The following is a 22,969-nucleotide window of genomic DNA, read 5'->3' as shown; positions in this document are numbered from 1 at the left end:
GAGAATAATTTTAAAAATTGTATATGAAAAGACAAAAATAACTCCATCAACTCATTAAATGTTAAGATCAAACTTTTCTGATAGTGTAACAAAGGAAAGCTACATACTGTTAAAAACTAACCGAGGGCTATGGTGGCTCAGAAGGCAGAGTTTTTGTCTGCCTATGCCGGAGACCTGGGTTCGTTTCCCGGTGCCTGCCCATGAAAAAAAAAAAACAAAACTAACTGATACAGCAGCTACTATGCATTTTTATGTTTTTGTTAATAGAATATGGTAAATATTAAATATAAGATGTAATAACTTGATGAGTGGCTACATTTGGAACAAATATTTAATTACATATACGTATAATGTATATATGTACATGAAATATATGCATATATGCATTTAATTATGCAACTTGAACTAGATTCTTAATTTTATTTGTTGTATAAATTGATTAGAGAAAATTTAAAAGATACAAATTCAAATTGTATCTGAATATTTTATTTGTTGTAATTAGAATTATTTGCTACTTCTTATTCTCCTCTAGTTGCTTGGAGGTGCTTTCATTCAAGTTAGTCATTCATTCTGGGAATCAGTACTGAGAAAAATGGGAAAGAAATGCTCATATTCAGGTTAGAAAATCCGTTTTCAGCATTTGTGTTTTCTTTCATCATCTCTATTTTCTTTGCCCACACCTTCCTAAGTAATTAATTCATTGATAATAATTTAGGAGTGGAGGGATTAAAGTAATCATATCAACTTAACCATGTTCTAAAATATATCTGGTTTTAGGTTATGGTAAGCACAAAAATACCTCATTTCTTCATTTTTTACTAAAATAGATGACAAAGGAAAGCAGGAAGCCTTAATTAATATGGGTTTAAGCTTCTTTCATTACTCATTGAAGTTTCCCCAGTAACATTATTTGGAATTTCCTCTTAGTTTGATAACTTGAAAGTTGTTGCCCCATGATGCAATGTACTATAATGAGATTACGATGGGTAAAGGATATGACTATGAATTTTATTATGGTAAGAGAAAGAACATAGTTAAAATAAAAAAAGCGAGATGTGAAATCAAACCTATTTGCTACTAGGAAGAGATACAAGTATACATTGGGATTATGGGAAAGTGATTCCTTTAAAACTATGGTATCCTTACATACCCTCTTCCAGGACGCTTTTCCCCCAGGGCAAGGCATTCTTCCGCTTAAAGACAACTGACTTTACCCTTTCCCATAAGATTGCTCTTTTAGTTCCTCCTGTATAAGAAAATGTGGAACCATCACTGGCCTGATTCTTATAGATATTTGAGTTTGTAATCCAGAAGACAGGAGAGAAAGACCAAAAAGAAAAAAAAAAGTTGCAGAATGGGAAGTAGAGAAACAAGGAACAAACATCACTCTATCTACCTGTATAGAGGAAGAGAAGATGATGTACAAAATAAGGATGAAGATGATGAATTATCTTTAATAAGAAGATAGGAAATATAATAGTAATTTTACAAGTATTTAGTTGAAATAGCTGCTTTTCATTTTGATGCATATGTTAGAATGAGTTATCACCGCTCTTTGGAATATCCAGTGACCCAAATTAGGAGCACATTAAAATCACCATGGAAACTCTGTAGCTCCCAATGCTTTTCTAGAATCCATGAATCAGAATCTCTGGGCATATAGTATTGGAGTATCCACAGGCACTTGAACAAACTATTAATTTGTGTGTCAAAAGAAATTTTCAAGATTCCGTGGAAATATGCTATGAGGACACTGAAGGAGGATGATAGAAAAAGAAGGAAACAAAATCCTTAGGATTTAAAAAAATGAGAAAATAATGATACAGCTTACTTTTGTGGGAAAATGTAAGAAAGGGAACCAAGAAGGCACCTGTTCTAGTTTGCTAGCTGCTGGAATGCAATATACCAGAAACGGAATGGCTTTTAAAAAGGGGAATTTAATGAGTTGCTAGTTTACAGTTCTAAGGCCGAGAAAATGTCCCAATTACAACAAGTCTATAGAAATGTCCAATCAAAGGCATCCAGGGAAAGATACCTTGGTTCAAGAAGGCCGATGAAGTTCAGGGTTTCACTCTCAAGTTGGATGGCACATGGCGAACACAGTCAGGGCTTCTCTGTCAGCTGGAAGGGCACATGGTGAACATGGCATCATCAGCTAGCTTTCTCTCCTGGCTTCCTATTTCATGAAGCTCCCCGGGAGGCGTCTTTCTTCTTCATCTCCAAAGGTCACTGGTTGGTGGACTCTCTGTTTCACGGTGCTGCAGCATTCTCTGCTCTCTCTGAATCTCTCACTCTCCAAAATATTTCCTCTTTTATAGGACTTCAGAAACTAATCAAAACCCACTCAAATGGGTGGAGACATGTTATCCCGTAATCCAGTTTAACGACCATTCTTAACTAAATCACATCAACCAGGGAGATGATCTCATTACAGTTTCAAATATACAGTATTGAATAGAGATTATTCTATCTTTAAGAAATGAGATTTATATTAAAACATGGCTTTTCTTAGGGGGCATATACCCTTTCAAACCAGCACAGCACCCATGTGAATGCAAGCTTCCCTCAGTTTGTGAGTTTAAGCATAGCGAAGAGAGAGGTTTACATGGGTATGCAAAGAAATTCGGCCTACTGGCTTCACAGGGAACAAGTGCACAGGGGCCTGCAGGCAGCACAGCCAAAATGAAGGAACCTGGGGCTGAATTTCGCTGAGCTAATTTTATTAATTTCATAAACATGTCTGGACCTATGCAGCCCTGCAGTTTCTTGCCCTCTTCACTTTTGAACCTCTTTATGAAAAAGTGTGCAGCAGACTTGAGCTCTCCATCTGCCCCAGCCAAGCCACAGCATCCAGGATCCTTCTCTTCCGCTGAAGCCTCATCCCCAGACAATGCTTATCATCTCACAGTTTTTTCCTTTTCATTTCAGTTTCCTGTCCAATAACATTTGCTACCTATGTCTGCTTAAATTTCCGTTTTCACAGTGTGTCTTGTTTTTCTCATAATTTATCCAGATGAACTTTTCTTGCCTCTCCCTTTATTGGGGAGTGGGACAGTTAGTGGAAAGAAGCCTTGGAAATAGGCATCAGGCTAGTGACCTTGTTCTTTTTTTTTTTTTCCACTTTAAAAAACAAAGAAAAGTATATTTTATGGATGAATATGGATCCCAAAATACTTCCACTAGTAGAACTCCAAGACTTTCACTTGTTAATCTCTCTCACACTCTACAAATCCTCCCTGTGTAAAAATTTCTGATAATGTAACCTATGTCTCCATATCACAGACCAGATGGCTGTCCTTTTGTTCCAGTCTCAGTGAAGATGGAGAACAGCTGTTTGCCATTCTTTGTGTAATAGCCCCTCATTAATATGGAGAATTTTCATACTTAACTGCTACTTTTTTTACCTAGTGTTTATTCAAAACTTCTTTATATGGAGACACACAACAGAAATCTTGTTTCACCTCACTTTCTTCAACTCCAGCTTTGCTGTATGGGAGGTGCTGCGAGGGAGTTTTCCTCAAGGTCATGCTTGGTTTCAAGTGACAAAACACTGGCCACTTGTAGGTATACTAACCCATGCTTCCTATTTCTTTTTGAGGTCAAGTCTGCAGTGAGTTTTTCTGTAAATCTCCCTCTCTGAAGCTAAATGTTCAGCAAGGGTGTCTAAACTAATGTGAGGCTAAGTTTTTTCAGCACAAGTAATTTTTCAAACCTCTTTTCCACTATTCTTCATCCCAGCTATTAAAATTCACGGCAGCAAACTCTGTGAACACTGGGTCTATGTGGGTTGGAGGTAAATTTAGGCCTTAATGGAAGATGTCACTCACAGGGCAAGACAATTTAGGGTGGTCTCTTTGCATTTGAATTTTAAAGCTCTGCATCAGAAAGAAAGAAATGCTGTCAGTGTAAATTTATGTATGAAGATGACTTTTGAAAAATATCTTTAGAATCAACATATGGATCACAGAGATCACATAATAAGCTGGGATAATGAAAGATCACTTATTTTTATTTCAGTTTATTTTTAAAGATGAATTTATACATTTAAATACCCACAAGAGCCAAAACTATGTTTCCATGTGAGAAAGACATGTATGGTAGTCCGAAAGCTTGAAGCCAATTATCTGTTACCAAATTTAAAATTACAACACAATCTTATTTGACCCTCTGGGAAAACAACTTTAAATGGAAAAATTCTTAACAGTGGCCATGATCTGCAAAACTAATCTTTTTGTTCTTTTAGTTATGTAAGATGTTAACAGTAGGGGATGCTAGAGGAAGGGCATATGGGAACTTCCCGTAAAATCTTTGCATCTCTTCTGGAAATCTAAAATTATTTTAGTGTGAAATGTTAAAAAAATGTGCTATCATATTTAGAGTCCATCAGACACATTAAATAGAGTGATGTAAGGATTTTATTTTAAAATTTCAGTACTTACATTATGCTACAAATTACACATGAAAATTTTTAGATTTTTACGTAAAAAATGTACAAAAGGTTCAGTTTTTTCAAATTGTTTTGGGACGTATTTAAGCAAAATATTTGAAGACTATTGATCTAGGTGACTTGTAAAAAGTTTTAGCTCACCAAACTCACCATTTCTTTACTTAGATCATCTGTTTATTTGGTTGGCTTAGGGAACTTGCTAGAGATCTTTTGTAGGATTTAATACTACCCTAAACGATACCTGAGCCCTACTGCTCTACACAGGTGAAAGGAGTAAAGCTGGCCAGGTGTAAGAATAACAGCAGTGCTGGTTGTTGACTAAAGGCCACCAATACTAGGCCTCATGTATCTGAGCGGAAGGGAATGGGTGTACGCCCTGCTGTACTGGAATGCACGTGCTCTATTTAAAAAGGGTAGCTGCTGCTCCAGGCTTGAGTGGCCCTGACATCTGATTCATCAACAGAAGCCAAACTTGTGTATGTTTGTGTGAACTCTCCCATTTTTTAAGTGTTAGAAAATAACTTAATTGAAAAAAAAATACTGTGCATGCCAAACAAAGCACATCTGCTTGTCTCTGTCATTCTTCCATCTAATTTTTGTCTTCCACCCTATTTCTTTGCCATTCCCATCCTCCCTAGGAATCCATAATGTTGAATTGTTGTGTAGATATTTTTAGTACTCGTATAATAATTTTAAATGATGCTTGTCATTTATTACTTTCAAAAGCAACTCCCAAAGTTAAAAAAAAAAGAAATTTAGTTGAATTTTATTTCCAAATAATCTTCTAGTCATTTCAATCATGCCTAAACAATTCATCATCTCTTTAATAATACTAATAGTAAATGTTATTGGATTATTTTCTTTGTGCCAAGTGTCATGGTATTATAGGTAAAAATCATTCAATTGTCAAAATGATTCTATGAGTTAGGCTTTATTATTGACCCATTCTACAGATGAAGAACTTGAGGCTTCCTGAGATTAGACATCTATGAGATTACAGAGCAATCTGGTTCCAGAGCCTACAGAGTAGGGTTGCCAAATAAAATACACATTATACAGTTAAATTTGAATATTTGTTTACTGTATTTTCATTTGCCAAGTGTGGCAACTCTACTATAGGTGTAATTCTTTGGTTTTGTATGCCCTAATACATCTGGCAAAAGGGAAGAGAACTTTCACTAGAAACAGGAAACCTATTTACATCATGCATCTGTTTTAATAATCTTCTTCACCTGTCTCCCCATGATGTTTCATGCTCAAAAGCTTTAAAGCACAGCCGAGGAAAACCAAGCAGAGCATGGTGAAAGTCATTACTGGTGTTTAAATTTAATTTTTCCCTGTGCTTTTCTATATAAATAATTATCATAAATGCCATTATGAAGATTATATCAAAACAAATTATGGTGTCCCAACCAATTTACAAAGTGCTACCTGGGCCCTGAAGTACGCTGCTTTCCAACCTGGATTCCCTCATATCCTCTGTGAATGTGCTGTTTTTGCTCTTGCTAACTAATGGCTAGGAAAGCTGTGTCTTTAGGAAGGTTTTTTGTCAAGAAGGGGTTTCAGCATCCTGCTTCACATTTATGGGGAATTTACATTGTCTTGTAGCAGGGCACCAAGGACAACAAGTCTGGATGCTAAGGTCAGGAAGGTAGAGGTTGGAATCAGAGCGTGTTGGGTGAACATTGGAGAGGAGAAAGAAAAGGTGCTCATCTTTCTTTCAGAAGAAACCTTGAGCAGTTGTTCCTGCTTGCCAGGCTGACACCGATCCCTGGCTCTTTCTTTTTCTGGCATTAATTTTACTTGCCACATCATCATTCTAATTTTTATCCTCCCCTTTTTTGGGAGCTGATCACTTGTTCACTACAATGTATTGCCAAAAGATTTCCCTGCAGTTACTGTGGGAGATGGTGATTGGGAAGTGAGGAGAGGCAGGGGATTTTACAAGTTAGTCATTCTATCACCATTGTGTGATATTTCTGTCTTTAGCATAATTTATTCTGGCTACAGTATTCAGAAGCAAATGTCTCCAATTTTTTTTTTTAGGCCCAACTTTAAAATAAGCCTATGTCACATTTCTCACTTGCAAGTCTCATAAATATACCAAAGGCATTTCCTCTGGAGTTAAAAAAAACCAAAATGGCTTGGCAAAAAGCCGATTTCAGGCAACACTCAAACCTGGAAAGGTAATTGAAGGAGGCTTCCTTTCCCTTTCCCTTTATGTGGCCTCCTTCCATTGACACTTTTCTGACCCCAAATAACAAAAACTATAGTCAACAGCAGATTAGCTCTAAAAAATGAAGAAAAAAACCAAGAATGATGATTAGGCAAATTAATAAAATTAGCCACATAAAGAGTAAAGAGCTAGTAATCTGAGTCAGCCTAGCACATATCAAAACGTGCTACCTTCTGATTTCCCAACAGTTCACCGTAAACTTTACCTTTTTCTAGACCCATTGGTTCATTTGCTCAATAAGTCATTTATGTGTTCTTTGAAAACATCTATCAGGTATCTGCCAGTACCAGGTAGCTCTTCGGCTAGCAGTGACTAGAACAAGGTCCTTGCCTCCACGGAGCTTACATTGGTGGGGGAAGGTGGGAGAGCAGATGGGTGGTGGGAATAGGGATAGAGAAACAAGGAACAAATACGTATATGTCAGCTAGAGATAGGTGGTAAGAAAAGCAAATCAGAGTAAGAAGAGAGAGGCTCTATTAATCACTGTGGTGAAGGAAATCTTTGATGAGATGATATTTGGGCAGCAACCTAGTTGAAGCAAAGGCACAACCCAGATAAATACCTGGAAGTTTCTGGGCAGAGGGAGAATCAAGAGCGAAAACCTTAAGGTGGGAGCAGCAAGAAAGCCAGTGTGGAAGGAGATGAGGTGGAAGTGGCAGCCAGAGGTCAGATCACACAAGGCTTTGTAAGGACTTTGGGGGGTATCTGTTTGGTGTGAAGGGATGTGGTTGTTCAATAGTACTTCCCAAACCCACCAAATTTTTCATCTATCCGTGACTTTACACATACCATTGTTTCTACTTTCCAATGCCCTCCCCCAGCACGAGTCCCTATGCTCCCGTCCTATTGTTATATATATATATATATATGCTAGCTATACCACATTACAACATATTCTAATTATTTGTTAAGAGACTTTCTTTCACTCAATGTGAAGTTGCAGATGAGGTTATGGTGTCCTTATGCCAATATCCACAGAACTTAGAATGATGCATACAACTCATTTCTTATCAAACTGTTGAATTGGTAAATAAATGATGTCTTGTTTTAGCTTCTTGTTTCACTGAGATGTAAAGGCCCATATCAGGAAATCCCTTTTACTGTGAGGATTAGCTCAATGGTAAAACACATGAACTTAGCTTTTATTTATTTTTCTAGTAAACAAAGTTTAAAATTAGCTAGAGGCGGTGGGCCGCGGTGGCTCAGCGGGCAGGGTGCTTGCCTGCTATGCCGGAGGGCCTCGGTTCGATTCCCGGCCCCAGCCCATGTAACAAAAAACGGAGAAACAGAATACGATAAAACAAGAAAATGTTTAAAAATGTTTCCCTTTCTTCCTTCCTTCCTTCCTTCTCTCTGTCTTTCCTTTAAAAAAAAAAAAAAAAAAAAAAAAAAAAAAATTAGCTAGAGGCAACTGCCTGATTTATTATGTATTATTCTCTCAGAAAACCTTTATTTTTCTTTAAGCCATTTATGTACAATTCCTTCAATGGGAATTTCTTGCTTATATTAACTGAGAGCTAATAAGGTGTAAGCCTGTTTTGATGGTATAATTCCAATCTCATCATTTTCTGCTTAAAATCTGTGTGTCGGGTATTGCTAATACTCTACAACAACCCCTCTCTTCCATGCTCTCTTCTGTTCCCAAGGGGTTAAAAGACTGAAACCACTTTCTTAGAATCTCTTGAGGGTTGGGTTCCAGATAGACCCTGCCAATGGGAAACACTGAAACAAAACTAGAAGGCAGGAGGAAGGGCAACACTCTTCTACTCCTGGCTCTGGTAGTGTCAGGCAACTGCAGTGTCCTTAGGGGTCCTGGAAACAGCAACCTCAGCAATAGCTGCTCTATAGTTAGTACAGGGGTATCCAGCAGAGGTGGCAGGGGCAGCGCCTTCTCAACTGAAGTAGTGGAATCTCCAGCAGTGTTAGTGATGACTCTGATTCAGGGGCTCTGGTCCAGGGGTGGAAATAGCTTCCCAATATTTGGTTAATACTGTTCAGTCTTTTGCTCAGCTAGCCTTTCCAAAACATTTGTTACAGATTCCCTGGATTAAATCCCTCTCTGTTGGAAATACCTAGAGCAGTTTCTGTTTTCCTCAACTGGATACAAACTGATAAGAAAAGGAGCCGACTACATGTCTGCACTCACAAAAGTTGATGAAACCCTAGCCAGGGAGTCGCATTCTACTCCTTACTCTAGCATTCAAGTATATATTTCTGTCTAGTGCCATTTGAAATGATGCATTTTAGAGATAAATGGCTTTCTTTCTCTTTCCAGTTTTTTACTTATTGGGCTGTTATATACTGAATCGTGTCCTTTATGGTGAGATGTTTGAGTCCTAAGCCCTGGCCCTGTAGAGTTGAATCCGTTTGTAAATAAGATCTTTAAAGATGTTATTAGTTAAGGTGAGGCCAAACTGAATGAGGAGGGCCCTTAACCCAATATAGTTGATGTCTTTATAAGCAGAGGAAGTGTGGCTATAGGAGACAGGAAGAGACAGGAGGAAACAGATGTCCTATGATGGAGGTCAAGATGAAGTTATGTTGGCAAGCCACCACCAGAATGCTATGGATTTCAAAGAAAGCATAATTCTACCAACAACTTGACTTTGGACTTCCAGCCTCCAAAACTGGGACAAAATAAATTCCTGTTTTTTATGTTGACCAGTCTGTGGTATTTGTTACAGCGTTCATGGCACATGGGCACGGAAGCCTATATTATATTTCTGTTTCCCAACAAAGCCCAACACTGTACTAATTAGAATCCCATTTCTAATAGATGTTGAACTGAATCTTCAATAATGTGCAAAGGAAACTATAAACCACAAAAGTTAATAAAATAATGAATAATCTAAAGTGTAACCTCATGATTAATTCAGAAAGTTGGGGGCCTAAAATGAAAGAATGGGATAACCCTGACTTTCTCTGCTTTAGGGTTCTCTGTTGTCCATGGAAGGAAGCAAAATGTTGTGAAGACTGTCCCTGTTTCATTTATACAGATGTTCAATTTCAGTAGGTGAGTTAATACTTAGCGAGCTCCATGGTTCATGGAGTACAAAGGAATCCACCGTCTCTTCAATGACTGAAATTCTGCAGACAAAACCAAAGCAGGTAGGTGGAGTTGAGGTGTAGAATTCAAAGGCTATTAGGATTCTTTGGGAAATTCTCAACTACATTATAGATTTGGAAAAGCCAATTGCCTTATTACTATAAAAATAATAAAGCATAAATTACTGAGGCAGGCATACATCCAGGCCAAGAAGATTGTATATGTTTCATATGTAATAAGATACAGGGTTAAGAGGGAGCTAGGAGGTGAAAGCCTTGGCTATAATGGGAAGGAGTTTGAACTTGATATTCCAGGAAAGAGGACATTGGACAGTCAACTGGGAGAGAGCGTTTCAAATTGGATCATTTACCTCGGCTTCTGCTCAATTTGCTTTTTTTTTTCTTCGTTTTTCTATCATTTTAAATAAATATTCCAAATAGCTAATTTACATCCACCAGGAAGTGGATATAAATTTGGAAGGAGTATTGGGACTCAGTGCCTTAAATGCTCTGCTATTTTATACATTCCTAATGAATTTTAACAATTCTTCTCTTATTATGGAATAACCTGATATTTGATTGTTTAGTAACAATTTTCTTGGCTTTAGTCAAGCTTATCCTTCTTCACTTACTCTCAGGAGTCACTCTCAGGAATTGAGTGCACATAGTTTCAGGAAAGTTTTACCTGCTAAAACTCAAAGTAAGAACAATACATTTTATGAAATATTTGCTATAATGTACTTTTGGATTAATTTTAGCTTTATTTTAGTTATAGGAAAGTGATTACTAAATACTGCACAGTAGTAGAATTATAAATATCAGTAATTGGGATTGACTTTATCAGGTGAGGAAGGGAATGGGGATGATATTTCTGAAATAATAAAAATCCTAATTGTAGAATATTTTTAAAGAAATGTAGTTGAGGTCCTTTTTGATACATAATAATATTTGTATCTAAATATTTAAAGGAGACCACTTTTGAAAATTTCGCTAATTAATAGCAATGATTTGTAATTTTGATTTATTACCATCATTTGTGAGACTACTGCCTGCTGGGGACATAGTTTGTATGTTAGTCATTGCTTCTGATGTGCTTGAAAGTGAATGCTCTCTAAGTTGGATGAAGTGCTGATTTATGACAGCATTAGTGTATTAATTTCCAATATCCTATGCTCAGCATTTGTAAAAGCATCTCATGAATCTAGTAATCATTAAGTAAGCTCAGTGACAAGTTTTCAGCATTTATCGCACTCTTCCTACCATTCATTCTTTAGGGTGAATTTTTAGAAATTGTTGATTTATTACATTTTATATATTCTATTATATTTTCAAACCATGATGAAAACATTTTTGGTAAGTGATGGCTTTTAATGTTGTAGTTTGCATTTGCTTGAACAGTTAGTTCACTTACTTAAGAAGCTGTGAGTGAAATCTGGAGACCAGTGACCTAGAGCATACAGATTCATTAGCTCATGAAATGTTTAAATTGGCTTTTAATTTTGTATCAGACTTTTTACTAGGTACTGAGATACAAAGGTGAAAAGGCAGAAATCTATATTCTAGCTTAAATATAAAATGTCTACCAATAATTTTAACATATATTGTTAAATTCTACTTTAAAAGTATGGACGAAAGCTGTGTGAGTAGAAATCAGAGTGACAAAGGAGGCCATTGAGCCGCTTTGAAGGATAGGAAGGAAGTGCCAGTTAGGGAAGCAGGAAGAGAAAAGTTATTTTAACAGTGGAAACTACTGGCAAGGTTCCAGGAATGGTGGGATTGATGAGTCATCCACTTGGGACAAGGGGTGAATTCAGGTAAAGGAATTGGAGGAGATAAAGCTGATACAAAATCACTGGTTGAGAAGGGGCCAACATGTTGTACCAAGAGTTTGATTTTATCCTGTAAATGGAACCAGTAGTTTCCTAAAAAGGAGAGTAAGGATCAGTTTTTATCCTTTATCAGTTTTTTGAATATGTTCAAAATTTTGAATTTGTGAATTTTAAAATTGTCATTATAAATTATGGATTTTTATATAATTGATCTATTTTAGATTATTACTGCCACTATACATTCTTGAACTTTCCCTTCTTTGTCCAGTGGGTTCCTCTTCGAGTCAGCCTCTGTATTTTTTTTTTTTCCTTTTTACGTATTTTTATTGAGGTATCTGTTTAACCTGACCCTAGCAGTCATTGATTTCAAGTCTGCCAATATAGCCCAAGATCATCTTTTACATTTCCTGTCCCTGGCTTGGAACTAGCAATTACCCTGAGGCCCCTGGTTTCTCTGTAAAATGTGTGTGTGAATGGCATTTAGAGAGCACAATCCAGGTGATAGCTATGGTCATTGCTAATGCATTTTCATTGCTCCCTTGGCCTTTTCAGTGGACTGCTCAAGGAAATACACATTTTTTCAAGAGAAAGGAAAATCATGAATTCTCACTGGTATTTCCTTTACAAGATTACAGAGTTTCACTCAACTTCTTTCATTTTATATCATATTCTTTTCATAAGCTGAAAAATCTAAAGGCATTAACATTTTTTATTATTTGACTTATCCTACTATATAAAAGTGGTTTCAAAATAACAGTACCAGCATTGCCACTAATAACAAAACCAACAAAAGTAGCTTAAGATTTCTTTGAGATTTTTGGTGCATAGGATATATCTCGCTAGGAATACGTCTTCTAAAGTCACCTTAAATAAATACTGACAGTGTGGTATGTCACAACATAATTAGCTTTGTTTTAGTTTGTGTTTCAAATTTTACAGCTTGCTTTTTTCCACTTTTGAGTTAATTTTCATTATTGCATATATCAAATGTTTAAATGATTGCAAAGTCAAAAGTATAAAGGAAAATACATTAAGATAACTCTAATTTTTAGCCCTGGGACCCCTCACTGTGTTCCCTCCCTACTCACACAGGTCATCGTTTTTATTAGTTTGGTTTATTCTTCCATTGCTGTATACTTATATCTATAATTATGAATACATATTCATGTTTACTCCTTATTTTTATACAAAAGGTAGCACTCGATGAAAATCCTTCTATACCTTGATTTTTCTACTTAATATATTTTTAGATCACTTTACAGTAATATATAAATATCTTCCTTTTTTATTTTTTTTACAACAGCACAGTACTCTATCGTATGTTGGGCCGTAATTTATTAACCAGCTCTTCATTGATGACTATTTGGGTTGTTTCCAGTCTTTTGCTACTACAAATAGCGCAGCAATAAATAGCCTTTGGCGTATGCCATTATATATTTTTTGCCAAAGTGTCTTTGGGATATATTCCTAAAAGTAGGATTGCTGGATCAAAAGATATATATATATGTATAATTTTATTAAATATTGCTAAATTTTGAACCACTTTTTCACCAGCAATATATGTTTCCCCTCAGGCTTACCATTAGATTATGTTGTTAAAACTTTTGTTAGCTGGTAAGTGACAAACAGTATATCTATGTTCTTAAATTACATGTTATTATGAGCAAGGTTAAATATGTTTTCATATGTTTGAAGCCAATTTGCATGTTTTGTTAACTGTTGGCTCACATTTTTTTTTTTTTACATGGGCAGGCACCGGGAATCGAACCCGGGTCCTGCTGAGCCACCGTGGCCCGCCCAGGCTCACATTTTTTGCCCATTTTTCTGTCAAATTGTTGGTATTTTTCTGCTCCTTTTTTAGAAGTATAGGACTTTCATGACCTTGCAGATAGCATATACTTGAACTTCAAAACCATATACAGGCAGGTCTATGTTTAGAACTTCCAAGAGGAAACTATTATTACCATTTTTTGTCCCCACTCAGAGCCATGGTAGATACAGGAAGGAACTGACAGATGTCCTCAGAGAAACTGCCAACTCCAGCATATGCTCAACTCTCTAGATTTGTGCTTTGTTGTGATTTGGGGGACCACTGAATTACCTTTACTTTCTCATTGGCCAGGCTATGCATTAAAAAGGCATTTGTGATTTTTTCCCCAACATTCTTAGTTGTCTTTTTCTGGATACCTAGTCTGCTTCATTATGGGGAATAAAAGAAACTGTCTTAATTTTGAGCTAATTTGAACTGAGTCATAGACTTCCAAAAAGGGGAATTAATGGAAATAAGTTCCATAAGAAGCTGACATAAATTTGAAACTATATTGAAATTAAGATTATCCCTTTGTTGGAGCAGGATCTGGCTGACCAGCTTTGCTAAAGGACATTCAAAGGAAAAAGTATTGACCCTGATCCAAAAGGATAATTGTGCCAAGTAAAGCTCTGAGAAAAAAATATAGGATTTTTTTTGAGAAAAAATTCACCCAGAAGTCTGAGATGCAGTCCATCTTCAGCGGCTCCTATTCTTACTCTCAGTAGCATTAGTGAGGTAGGGAAGGTAAATGACAGATTTGAAGACAACTGAATTGAACAGAAAATAAGTTTTTTCAGGTGACAAAAGAAGTCTAGGTAGTTGGCACATGGTCACAAAGGATTTTGGTGCTACCTTGCTCTCTGCTTTGCTGATAACAAGGAACCTAGGAATATGACAAGTTAAATCAAACCAGCTTTCTTTTTTTCAGGTGCTTTTTAAATTAATTGATTAATTAATTCATTAATTAAATGATAGGTCCAGTGGATTTTGAATCAAAATTATTAAGCCATGAAAGCGATAATGATAGTCAAAGGCATCCAAATCAATCACTCATGATGTTGAGAATGGTGTTGCTAATGTGCACAAAATGATTGCGTGCTTTATTTTGTATCTGTTCTACCAGCTTATATTATCTTTAAGCACAGGCATGGGAGGAGGTGAACAGAGTTTAATTGGAGAGTTTTATGTTAGAGGGACAACTAACTTGCTTATGTTTTGCCAACATTCTTGATCCTAGAATTCCATTCTGGGTGAACTGTGGTTTAACAGATGAGAACCAATCTTGGCTCTGTTCTTTTTTCACATTTTCTAATGATATCCTGCTCCTCCCTTCTCTCCCCATATGTCTCAGCAAATGCTGTGACAGGGTTGATGGGCAATGTGTGTATATATGGTATCTTGCCTAAAATGAAAGTCTAAATTACATTTTTTTTTAAAAAGCAACAGTAACAACACTTTGGGGCATGAGCAAAGGTGACTGATGTTGCAAAGGGGAGGACAATATGTTTCTTGGTTACAGAGCACCTTTCTCTGGGGCCAACATTATGTTTTCTCCCAGTGCACCATGTGTCAGTGACTCCAAACCATTGTGACAGAGTAACAGACACACTGGTCCTTGAGGCCTTAATCACTCTTGCTGTAATTGCTCTGGTTTTGCTACCCTTAGTACTAGCTACAGTGTTTTTCTTCCTGATGGAGGTTTTGCTCTGTGCTGCTTCCAGAGACTTGCGTTTAAATGCCAAGTGCCTAATTTTTCAACCCATGATTGCTGGGCTGGAACAGGGAACAGGACATTGCGATGGTGGCCTCAACTTAGCCCTGACCTGAAATTCTCCGGATTGGATCCAAGTCCATTGTTGCTGCCTTTCTCCAGGTAGGAGAGGGATTTTCTGTTGAATTCAGAATCATTTTTCTACTCTTGCTGATTTTCTTGGAGGGATTTAAGTTCCTTTCTAATTTTCTTCTCATTTCCTGTATATTATTTTTTAATGACAGCTGGTTTAATCTACATATTGGACTCCATCCATCTGGCCACACTCACCATGTCTGTTTTTGTAATGTACCTTAGAGCGATCAGCCTCACAGGATAGTCAATGCTTGCTGCCCTCAGGATCCGCTCCCATCTTCCTTCCTGGCCACAGCATCAGTAACTACGCCCAACTAGGGAAGAGCTGGGCCACCAAGTAAAGGAGAATCCTCTGGGCCTACAGAGAAATGCAATCAATTGTGAGTTTTCAGAACCTTACATGATAGATCCATTCTAGTAAGCCCATTTCTCTGAGCTTTTGATCCTTTCTTCCACACACTGCCAGGACAGTTCTAGCATTGCTACTTCATTTAATGTAAGCTTCAATTTCCAAGTTTCTAAGAGCCTTCCCAGCAGTGCATGAGGTCTGGGATTTGTGCCAGGACATTAGATTGTGTCTCACAGGCAAGTGCATATGGATCGATTCTCTGTCTACCTTTAGAATCTACCACCATTGGTCTGACATCATATCATCATTCCTAGGCATAATTTCCTGTTTTTTTTTTTTTTTTTTTTTGATACAGCCTGGGCCAGCAGCTCCGTCACAGTAAAATCTGAATGAGAGATCCATTAGAGAGGAGGAAGGAGCCATGGAAGAATGCGTAATGTCAGCATGATCCAGTAGGGAATTCTGGGAGGCAAACCTCACCGAAGAGAATGTCCCAACATGAGATAGGGGAGTGGAGCTGTTGTAACCTTATCTGATCAGTCACTGGGCATGAGCACTGAGACAAGTTATGCTAAGATAGCTCTAGCCACCAGAGTCACTTCTCCTCCAGAGAAGATAGGAGGTCATAGAAATCAAACTTGTAAAATGGATACCAAGCTATCCAACAGTGTATGCTGCATTGTTTCCCGAAATACTTCTGGTTCATAAATGCTCAGCTGAAATGTTAATTCCCTATTGCAGCTAATATTTCAGTCAGAAAACATTATTCCCTTCTCTCTAGGTTTATAACAAGTTGCTTGTGCCCTTATTTTACATTTTGGTGTTTTAGTTATAGTTATTTATGCACTGTTATCCCGTATTAATTGTAAATTCATTGGGAACATTCTCCATAGAGCCTGGTGGAGTGAGCTACATAAAGAATTTAATAAATTTTAAATGTGTTTGATGATATACAGTGGAGTTAGCCAAAGAAATCCTATAGCAATTTCTTTTGTAAAGCAAATACATAAATTCTCAATTCATCTTTTAGGTAAATCTGAATCTCCATATGTTATATTTTCCTAGAGGCTGTTTATGTCAGCAAAGTTGTCAAGTATACTTGCAATAAATGATGTGTAAGTATACAACCTGAGAAACTTCTGAAGGGTTTGCTTTATAACTAATGATGATGATGATATCAGTGATGATCTTCTTGGGGAAAGCTGTGGTCATATGCTCAGAGAAAATCCTTGAATGGGGATTAATTAAAATAAAAATAGAGATAAAGTTTACTTAGGTAAACTAAACTAAATGTACCTAGTGAATTTTCCTCTAGTTTGATACCAAAGAAATTCTGCCACCCAAATTATAGCAATAGAGTAGGAACCAAACAAACAAAAACAATGTTTTGGCAAGAAACTATCAAATGTGGGAAGAAGACTTTTCAGTTTTAAACATGGAGGCAGCTAGTATAGAAATGGTTTATCACTTCTTAATATAAATCTTCTCGACGACATGAGAAAAACACTTCCATTTATTTATGCTTTCATTGTTGGTTGCTTTTTCAAACCCACTTAAAATTTTTCATATAATCTTCCTATCTCTGATACTCAATCTATCTATAGTTCAGAATAAGACACCAAGGTATGGATTTAGTGGATAACTAAACACCCTCTCTTTTATGATTTTTCTGGAAGAGTTTATAAGTGATTAAAATTATTTGTACTACTATCTTTGCTTAAAACTTGTTGTAAAACTCTCTGGGCAGGAAATCCCTTTCAGGGAAGATTTCTACAATTATGGATTACATTTTTTAATATCTATAGGACCATTTGGAGTTTCTATTATTTTTGACTAAGGTTTGGTACCGCATTCTTTCTAGGAATTTGGTCTATTTCTTCTGAGTTTTCTACATTGGTATGAAGTTATTCCTGGTAATTCTTTATTATCTTTTTCATTTTTCCTGTACCTGTACTCATGATCCTAGTTTTAATTCTAAATTGTTTATTAATGTTTTCTTTTCTTTTTCTTGATCACCACTGTCAGGAGTTCTCATTTCTACTCCTCTGGCCTTCCTATTTTTATTGTTTTTTAATTTTTGTTTCACTAATTTCAACTCCTATTTCCTTGTGCATATTCTTGGGTTTATTTTTAAAGTTGTTTGATTCATTTACATATACATATTAATATATGTATTTGTTCAGCTCTAGGTATTTTCCAATTTCCATTATATATTTTTCTTAGGTCCGTTAGTTATGCATTGAACTTTTATTATGAAAAGGTATAAACATATAAAAATTGGAAACAGGTGTACAATGAACACCTATATACTCACCACCTAGAATAAAAATTTATTAACAGTTTGTTATATTTTCTTCTTCCTTCTGTCTTCCCTATCTACATACAGATATAAAGCATTTTTAAGTAAATATCAAACAACATGACAAAATAATTTACTCAATAATACTTCAGCATGCATTTCTAAAAAATAAGGGCATTCTCCTCCATATCTGAATCATACCTAAAATGTAATATAAAATCCATAATATCATCATTTTCCAGGTCCAAATTCAAATTTGCCCTGTTGAACAAAAATACATTTTATGATTTTTCTTTTTCATTTTTGATTCAATTTAAGGACCACACACTGTATTAAATTAAGTCACAAAATCCTAATATTTTTGTTAAGGATTTTTGCATCTACATTTATAAGAGATATTGGTCTGCAGTTTTCCTTTCTTGTGATATCTTTATCTGGCTTTGGTATGAGGGTGATGTTGCCTCATAGAATGAATTAGGAAGTGTTCCCTACTGCTCAATTTTTGGAAGAGTTTGAACAAATTGGAGTTAAATCTTCTTGGAATGTTTTGTAGAACCCCCCTGCGAAGCCATCTGGTCCTGAGCTTTTCTTTGTTTGGAGGTTTTTGATTGCTGATTCAATCTCTTTACTAGTAATTGGTTGGTTGAGATCTTCTGTTTCTTCTTGACAAAGTAAGTAGTTTTTTTAACTGCATTTTAAAATCTAAGAATTTGTTCATTTCATCTAGGTTATTTAATTTATTGGCCTACAGTTATTCATAGTATTCTCTTCTTGCTTTTTTATTTCAGCAGGATTGGTAGTAATGACTCCCTTTTCATTTCTGATTTCTGTTATTTGTATCCTCTCTTTTTTCTTTGTCAGTCTAGCTAAATGTTTGTCACCTTTAATGATCTTTTCAAAGAACCAACTTTTGGTTTTGTTGATTCTGTCTGTTGTTTGTTTTTCTATTTCATTTATCTCTACTTTAATTTTTATTTCTTTCTTTCTGCTCCCTTTGGGTTTAATTTGCTCTTCTTTTTCTAGTTCTTCTGGTTTTAAGGTTAGATATCTGATGCTTTACCCCCACTCCTATATCCCCCACCATTTTTTGTACTTGTTACCACTTATATCTTTACATTATGTGTTCAAAAGCATACATTTATCTTTAATTTTTATTTTATGCATTTGCATTTTAGCACCTGTAGAATAAGTGGAATTACAAACTAAATAATGCTATTAATAATACTGATATTTGTAATTAACCAAATGGTACTGTGCCAGTTTGAAATCATTGTGTACTTTAGAAAAGCCATGCTCTTTAATTCTCTTTCAGTACTGCTGGGTATAATCTTTTGATCAAGTTGTTTCCATGGAGATGTAACACACCCAACTGTGGATGGGACCTTTTGATTAGGTGGTTTCCATGGAGATGTGTCTCCACCCATACAAGGTGGGGTTGCTTACTGGAGTCCTTTAAGAGGGAACCATTTTGGAAAAAGCTAAGCCCACATAGCAAGAGACCTTTGGAGATGAAGAAAGAAAATATCCCTGGGGAAGCTGTTTGAAATCAAAAGACAAAGACCCCAGTAGATGCCAGCCGTGTGCCTTCCCAGCAGACAGAAGGGTTCTGGACACATCGGCCTTTCATGAATCAAGGTATCTTTCTCTGGATGTCTTAGTTTGGTCATTTTAATAATCTCAGAACTATAAACTTGTAATGTAATAAATTCCCTTTTTACCATCCATTCCATTTCTGGTAAATTGCATTTTAGTAGCTTTAGGAAACTAAAACAGTTACATTTATTTCTTTATGATGCTTTGAGCCACTGTCTCGTGTCCTTTCATTTCAATCTGAAGAACTCTCTTTAGCATTACTTATAGGGCAGGTTTAGTGGTGGTGAACTCCCTCAGGTTTTGTTTATCTGAAAATGTCTTAATCTCTCCCTCATTTTTGAAAAAGAGTCTCACTGAATATAAAATTCTTGGCTGGCAGTTTTTTTCTTTCAGTACTTTAAGTATTTCAACTTACTGCTTTCTTGCCACATGTTTTCTTTTCTGTTCTTTTCTTTTTTTGTGTGTGTGTGGACAGGCACCGGGAAACCAACCCTCTTACCACATGGTTGATGATGAGAAATCAGCACTCAGTCTGATTAAAAATCCTTTGTATGCAACATGCTGCTTTTGTTGTGCAGCTTTCATAACCCTTTCCTTGTCCTTTGCATCTGATAGTATAATAAATTTATTACAGGGTATAATTTTCTCCAAGTTTATTCCACTTGCTGTTCTTTGAGCTTGTAGGATGTGCACATTCGTATCTTTTGCTAAGTTTGGGAAATTCTCTGTCATTATTTCTTTGCCTATTCCCTTTTCCCTTTCTCTCTTTTTTCTTCTAAGTCTTCCATAATTCACATATTGGTGTGTTTGGTGGTGTCCTGTAGCTGTTTTAGGATAGTTATGCTTTTAATATTAATATTTATTTTTTCTTTCTACTCCTCAGGTTGACTTATTTCAAGTATCTTATCTTGAAGTTCTTTCTCCTACCAACTCCAATCTGCTTTTGAAACCCTTTTGAGCATTTTTCAATTCAGTTATTGAAGTCTTCAACTCTAATAGTTATGTTTGGCTTCTTTTAAAATTTATCTTTTTACTTGTACTCTCATATTGCTCATTCATTATTTTCCTTATATCCTTTAGTTCTTTCTCTGCATTTTCCTTCATCTCCTTGAATATTTTAAGATCATTTTTAAAAGCATTTGCTCAGTATGGCCACATTCTTGTCTTCTTTGTTTTTTCTGTTCTTTATTTTTTTAAATCTTTTCCTTTGGGTGGGCCATCATTTCCTTTTTCTTTGTTTGTCTTGTACTCTTTTTTTTACACACTGTATATCTTAATATTTTAAAATGATGTACTCAGGGATTTTTTTCCCTGATATGTCTTGGTTTAGTAACCAGCTGATGATTAGACAGAAATTTTCTAGAGCTCAGCCTTCCCACAAAGAAGGTCTGCCCAAGCCAAATGCAGCGTGCAGGGTTTTGGGTTTTCCCTCTTTCTGGGCCCCTATCTTGTCCTGGGATTTTGCTTGTTAGTTGTTTTGGAGTTCCCTTGTTTACAGAAGTTTGGCTGTCTCCTCTGTTTCCCAGGAGACAGTCCTCCCTCTCCTGGGTATTTGTACCTGGCAGGCCTTTGTCCCAGGCTGTCGGCCTCTATAATTTTGTATACTTTTGTTGTCTCAAGGTGCTTTTGCCTGTAGGAGTGGCATTCCTGAGAGGACTTTTCCAAGTCGGTCTTCCCCAGCCAAAACAGGGCCAGGGGCCCACAAAGAGCATGCAGCCTGACTTTAAAGTTCCCTGGAGAGGGCATCAGGACAGGTACCAAAATGCACTTCCCAGATCGGAGCTTTCCTGCCTGCACCCTTTCAAGGAAGTGTCTCCAACACCCCTGAGGAAGCACTATGTCTTTAAATCTCCACTGCCTCTGCCTCAGTCCATGAAGGGTTGAAACAATGGCTGCTGCTGCCTTTGTCTGGGGTAGGTTGAAACAATAGCTGCCCTCGGAGCCAACTCCCCAAGTGATCTGAACTTGCTTATCAAAAGCTGTGATCAGTGATTGGACATTCCTTTTCCTGTTTTGGGGGAAAGAGAATGCTTCTGTCCCTTTCTGTCACCAGGGAGCTAGCCAGGGACTGGACACCATGGCAGCCCACCACAAGAGTGAAGATATGGGTGCTGATAGTCAACTGTGCGCAGAAAATAATTTACTGTTCTTTACTGTGATTTCTCAGCCTTTTCCTCCCTCTCTTCTCTAGATGCTGTACAGTGTTTTCTGGCCTCCAGAGTTTCTAATTAGTTGTTTCAGAGAGTCCTGCTTGTTTAATAGTTGTTCTGGTAGAAGGACTATTCTAGAGCTCACAACTCCACCATCTTCCCTGAAAGTTCCCTAATTTTATTTTTAATGCCTAAGTTGTCCCCTCAAAATATTATATTTTTTGAGTACAGTATTGAAGTTGTCAGATAAGGTCAATATATCACATACAGCTAGAGATTCATTCATGTTTAATTTTTTTATTTATTAATTAAAAAAATTAGCAACAAACAAAAATTAAGATATTCCATTCTACATATATAATCAGTAATTCTTACTATCATCACACAGTTGCATATTCATCATTTCTTGGAACATTTGCATCCATTTAGAAAAGAAATAAAAAGACAACAGAAAAAGAAATAAAATGATAACAGAGAAAAAAAAAAAGATTATACATACCATACCCCTTACCCCTAGCTTTCATTTATCACTAGGATTTCAAACTAAATTTATTTTAACATTCGTCCCCCTATTATTTATTTTTATTCCATATGTTCTACTGTTCTGTTGATATGGTAGATAAAAGGAGCATCAGACGCAAGGTTTTCACAATCACAGAGTCACATTGTGAAAGCTATATCATTGTTCAATCATCATCAAGAAACATGGCTACTGGAACACAGCTCTACATTTTCAGGCAGTTCCCTCCAGCCTTTCCACTACATCTTGAACAACAAGGTGATTCCTACTTAATGCATAAGAATAACCTCCAGGATAACCTCTCAACTCTGGAATCTCTCAGCCACTGACACTTTGTCTCATTTCACTCTTCCCCCTTTTGGTCGAGAAGGTTCTCTCAATCCCTTGATATTAATTCTCAGCTCATTCTAGGGTTTTTCTCAGTCCCTTGATGCTGAGTCTCAGCTCATTCCAGGATCTTTGTCCCACATTGCCAGGAAGGTCCACACCCCTGGGAGTCATGTCCCATGCAGAGAGGGGGAGGGTGGTGAGACTGCTCGTCATGTTGGCTAGAGAGAGAGGCCACATCTGAGCAAAAAAAGAGGCTCTCTTGGGGGTGACTCTTAGGCCTAAATTTTAAGTAGACTTGACCTATCCTTTATGGGGTTAAGTTTCAAATGAACAAACCCCAAGACTGGGGGCTCAGCCTATAGCTTTGGTTGTCCACACTGCTTGTGAGAATATCAAGAATTCAACTTGGGGAAGTTGAATTTCTCCCTGCTCTCACCATTCCCCGAATGGGGCTTTGCAAATACTCTTCCACTCACTGATAGAATCACTGTGGGATTCATCGGGGCATCACTCTG

The 22,969-nt window shown here is 36.7% G+C and overlaps 1 long non-coding RNA gene across 1 annotated transcript; it reads left to right on the top strand.

Annotated features, from left to right (window-relative positions):
- Positions 1 to 532: 532 nt before the first annotated feature.
- On the top strand, positions 533 to 15,587 carry LOC143687170 (uncharacterized). The gene is made up of 3 exons (XR_013177446.1): positions 533 to 617; positions 9,615 to 9,696; positions 15,436 to 15,587. It is a non-coding gene; the product is annotated as an uncharacterized LOC143687170 (long non-coding RNA).
- Positions 15,588 to 22,969: the final 7,382 nt, after the last annotated feature.

The sequence above is a fragment of the Tamandua tetradactyla genome, chromosome 1 (genome assembly GCF_023851605.1).
Source record: "Tamandua tetradactyla isolate mTamTet1 chromosome 1, mTamTet1.pri, whole genome shotgun sequence".
Taxonomy (NCBI): Eukaryota; Metazoa; Chordata; class Mammalia; order Pilosa; family Myrmecophagidae; genus Tamandua; species Tamandua tetradactyla.
Note: the sequence above shows the minus strand (reverse complement) of the source record. Positions and strands in the feature narration are given on the sequence as shown.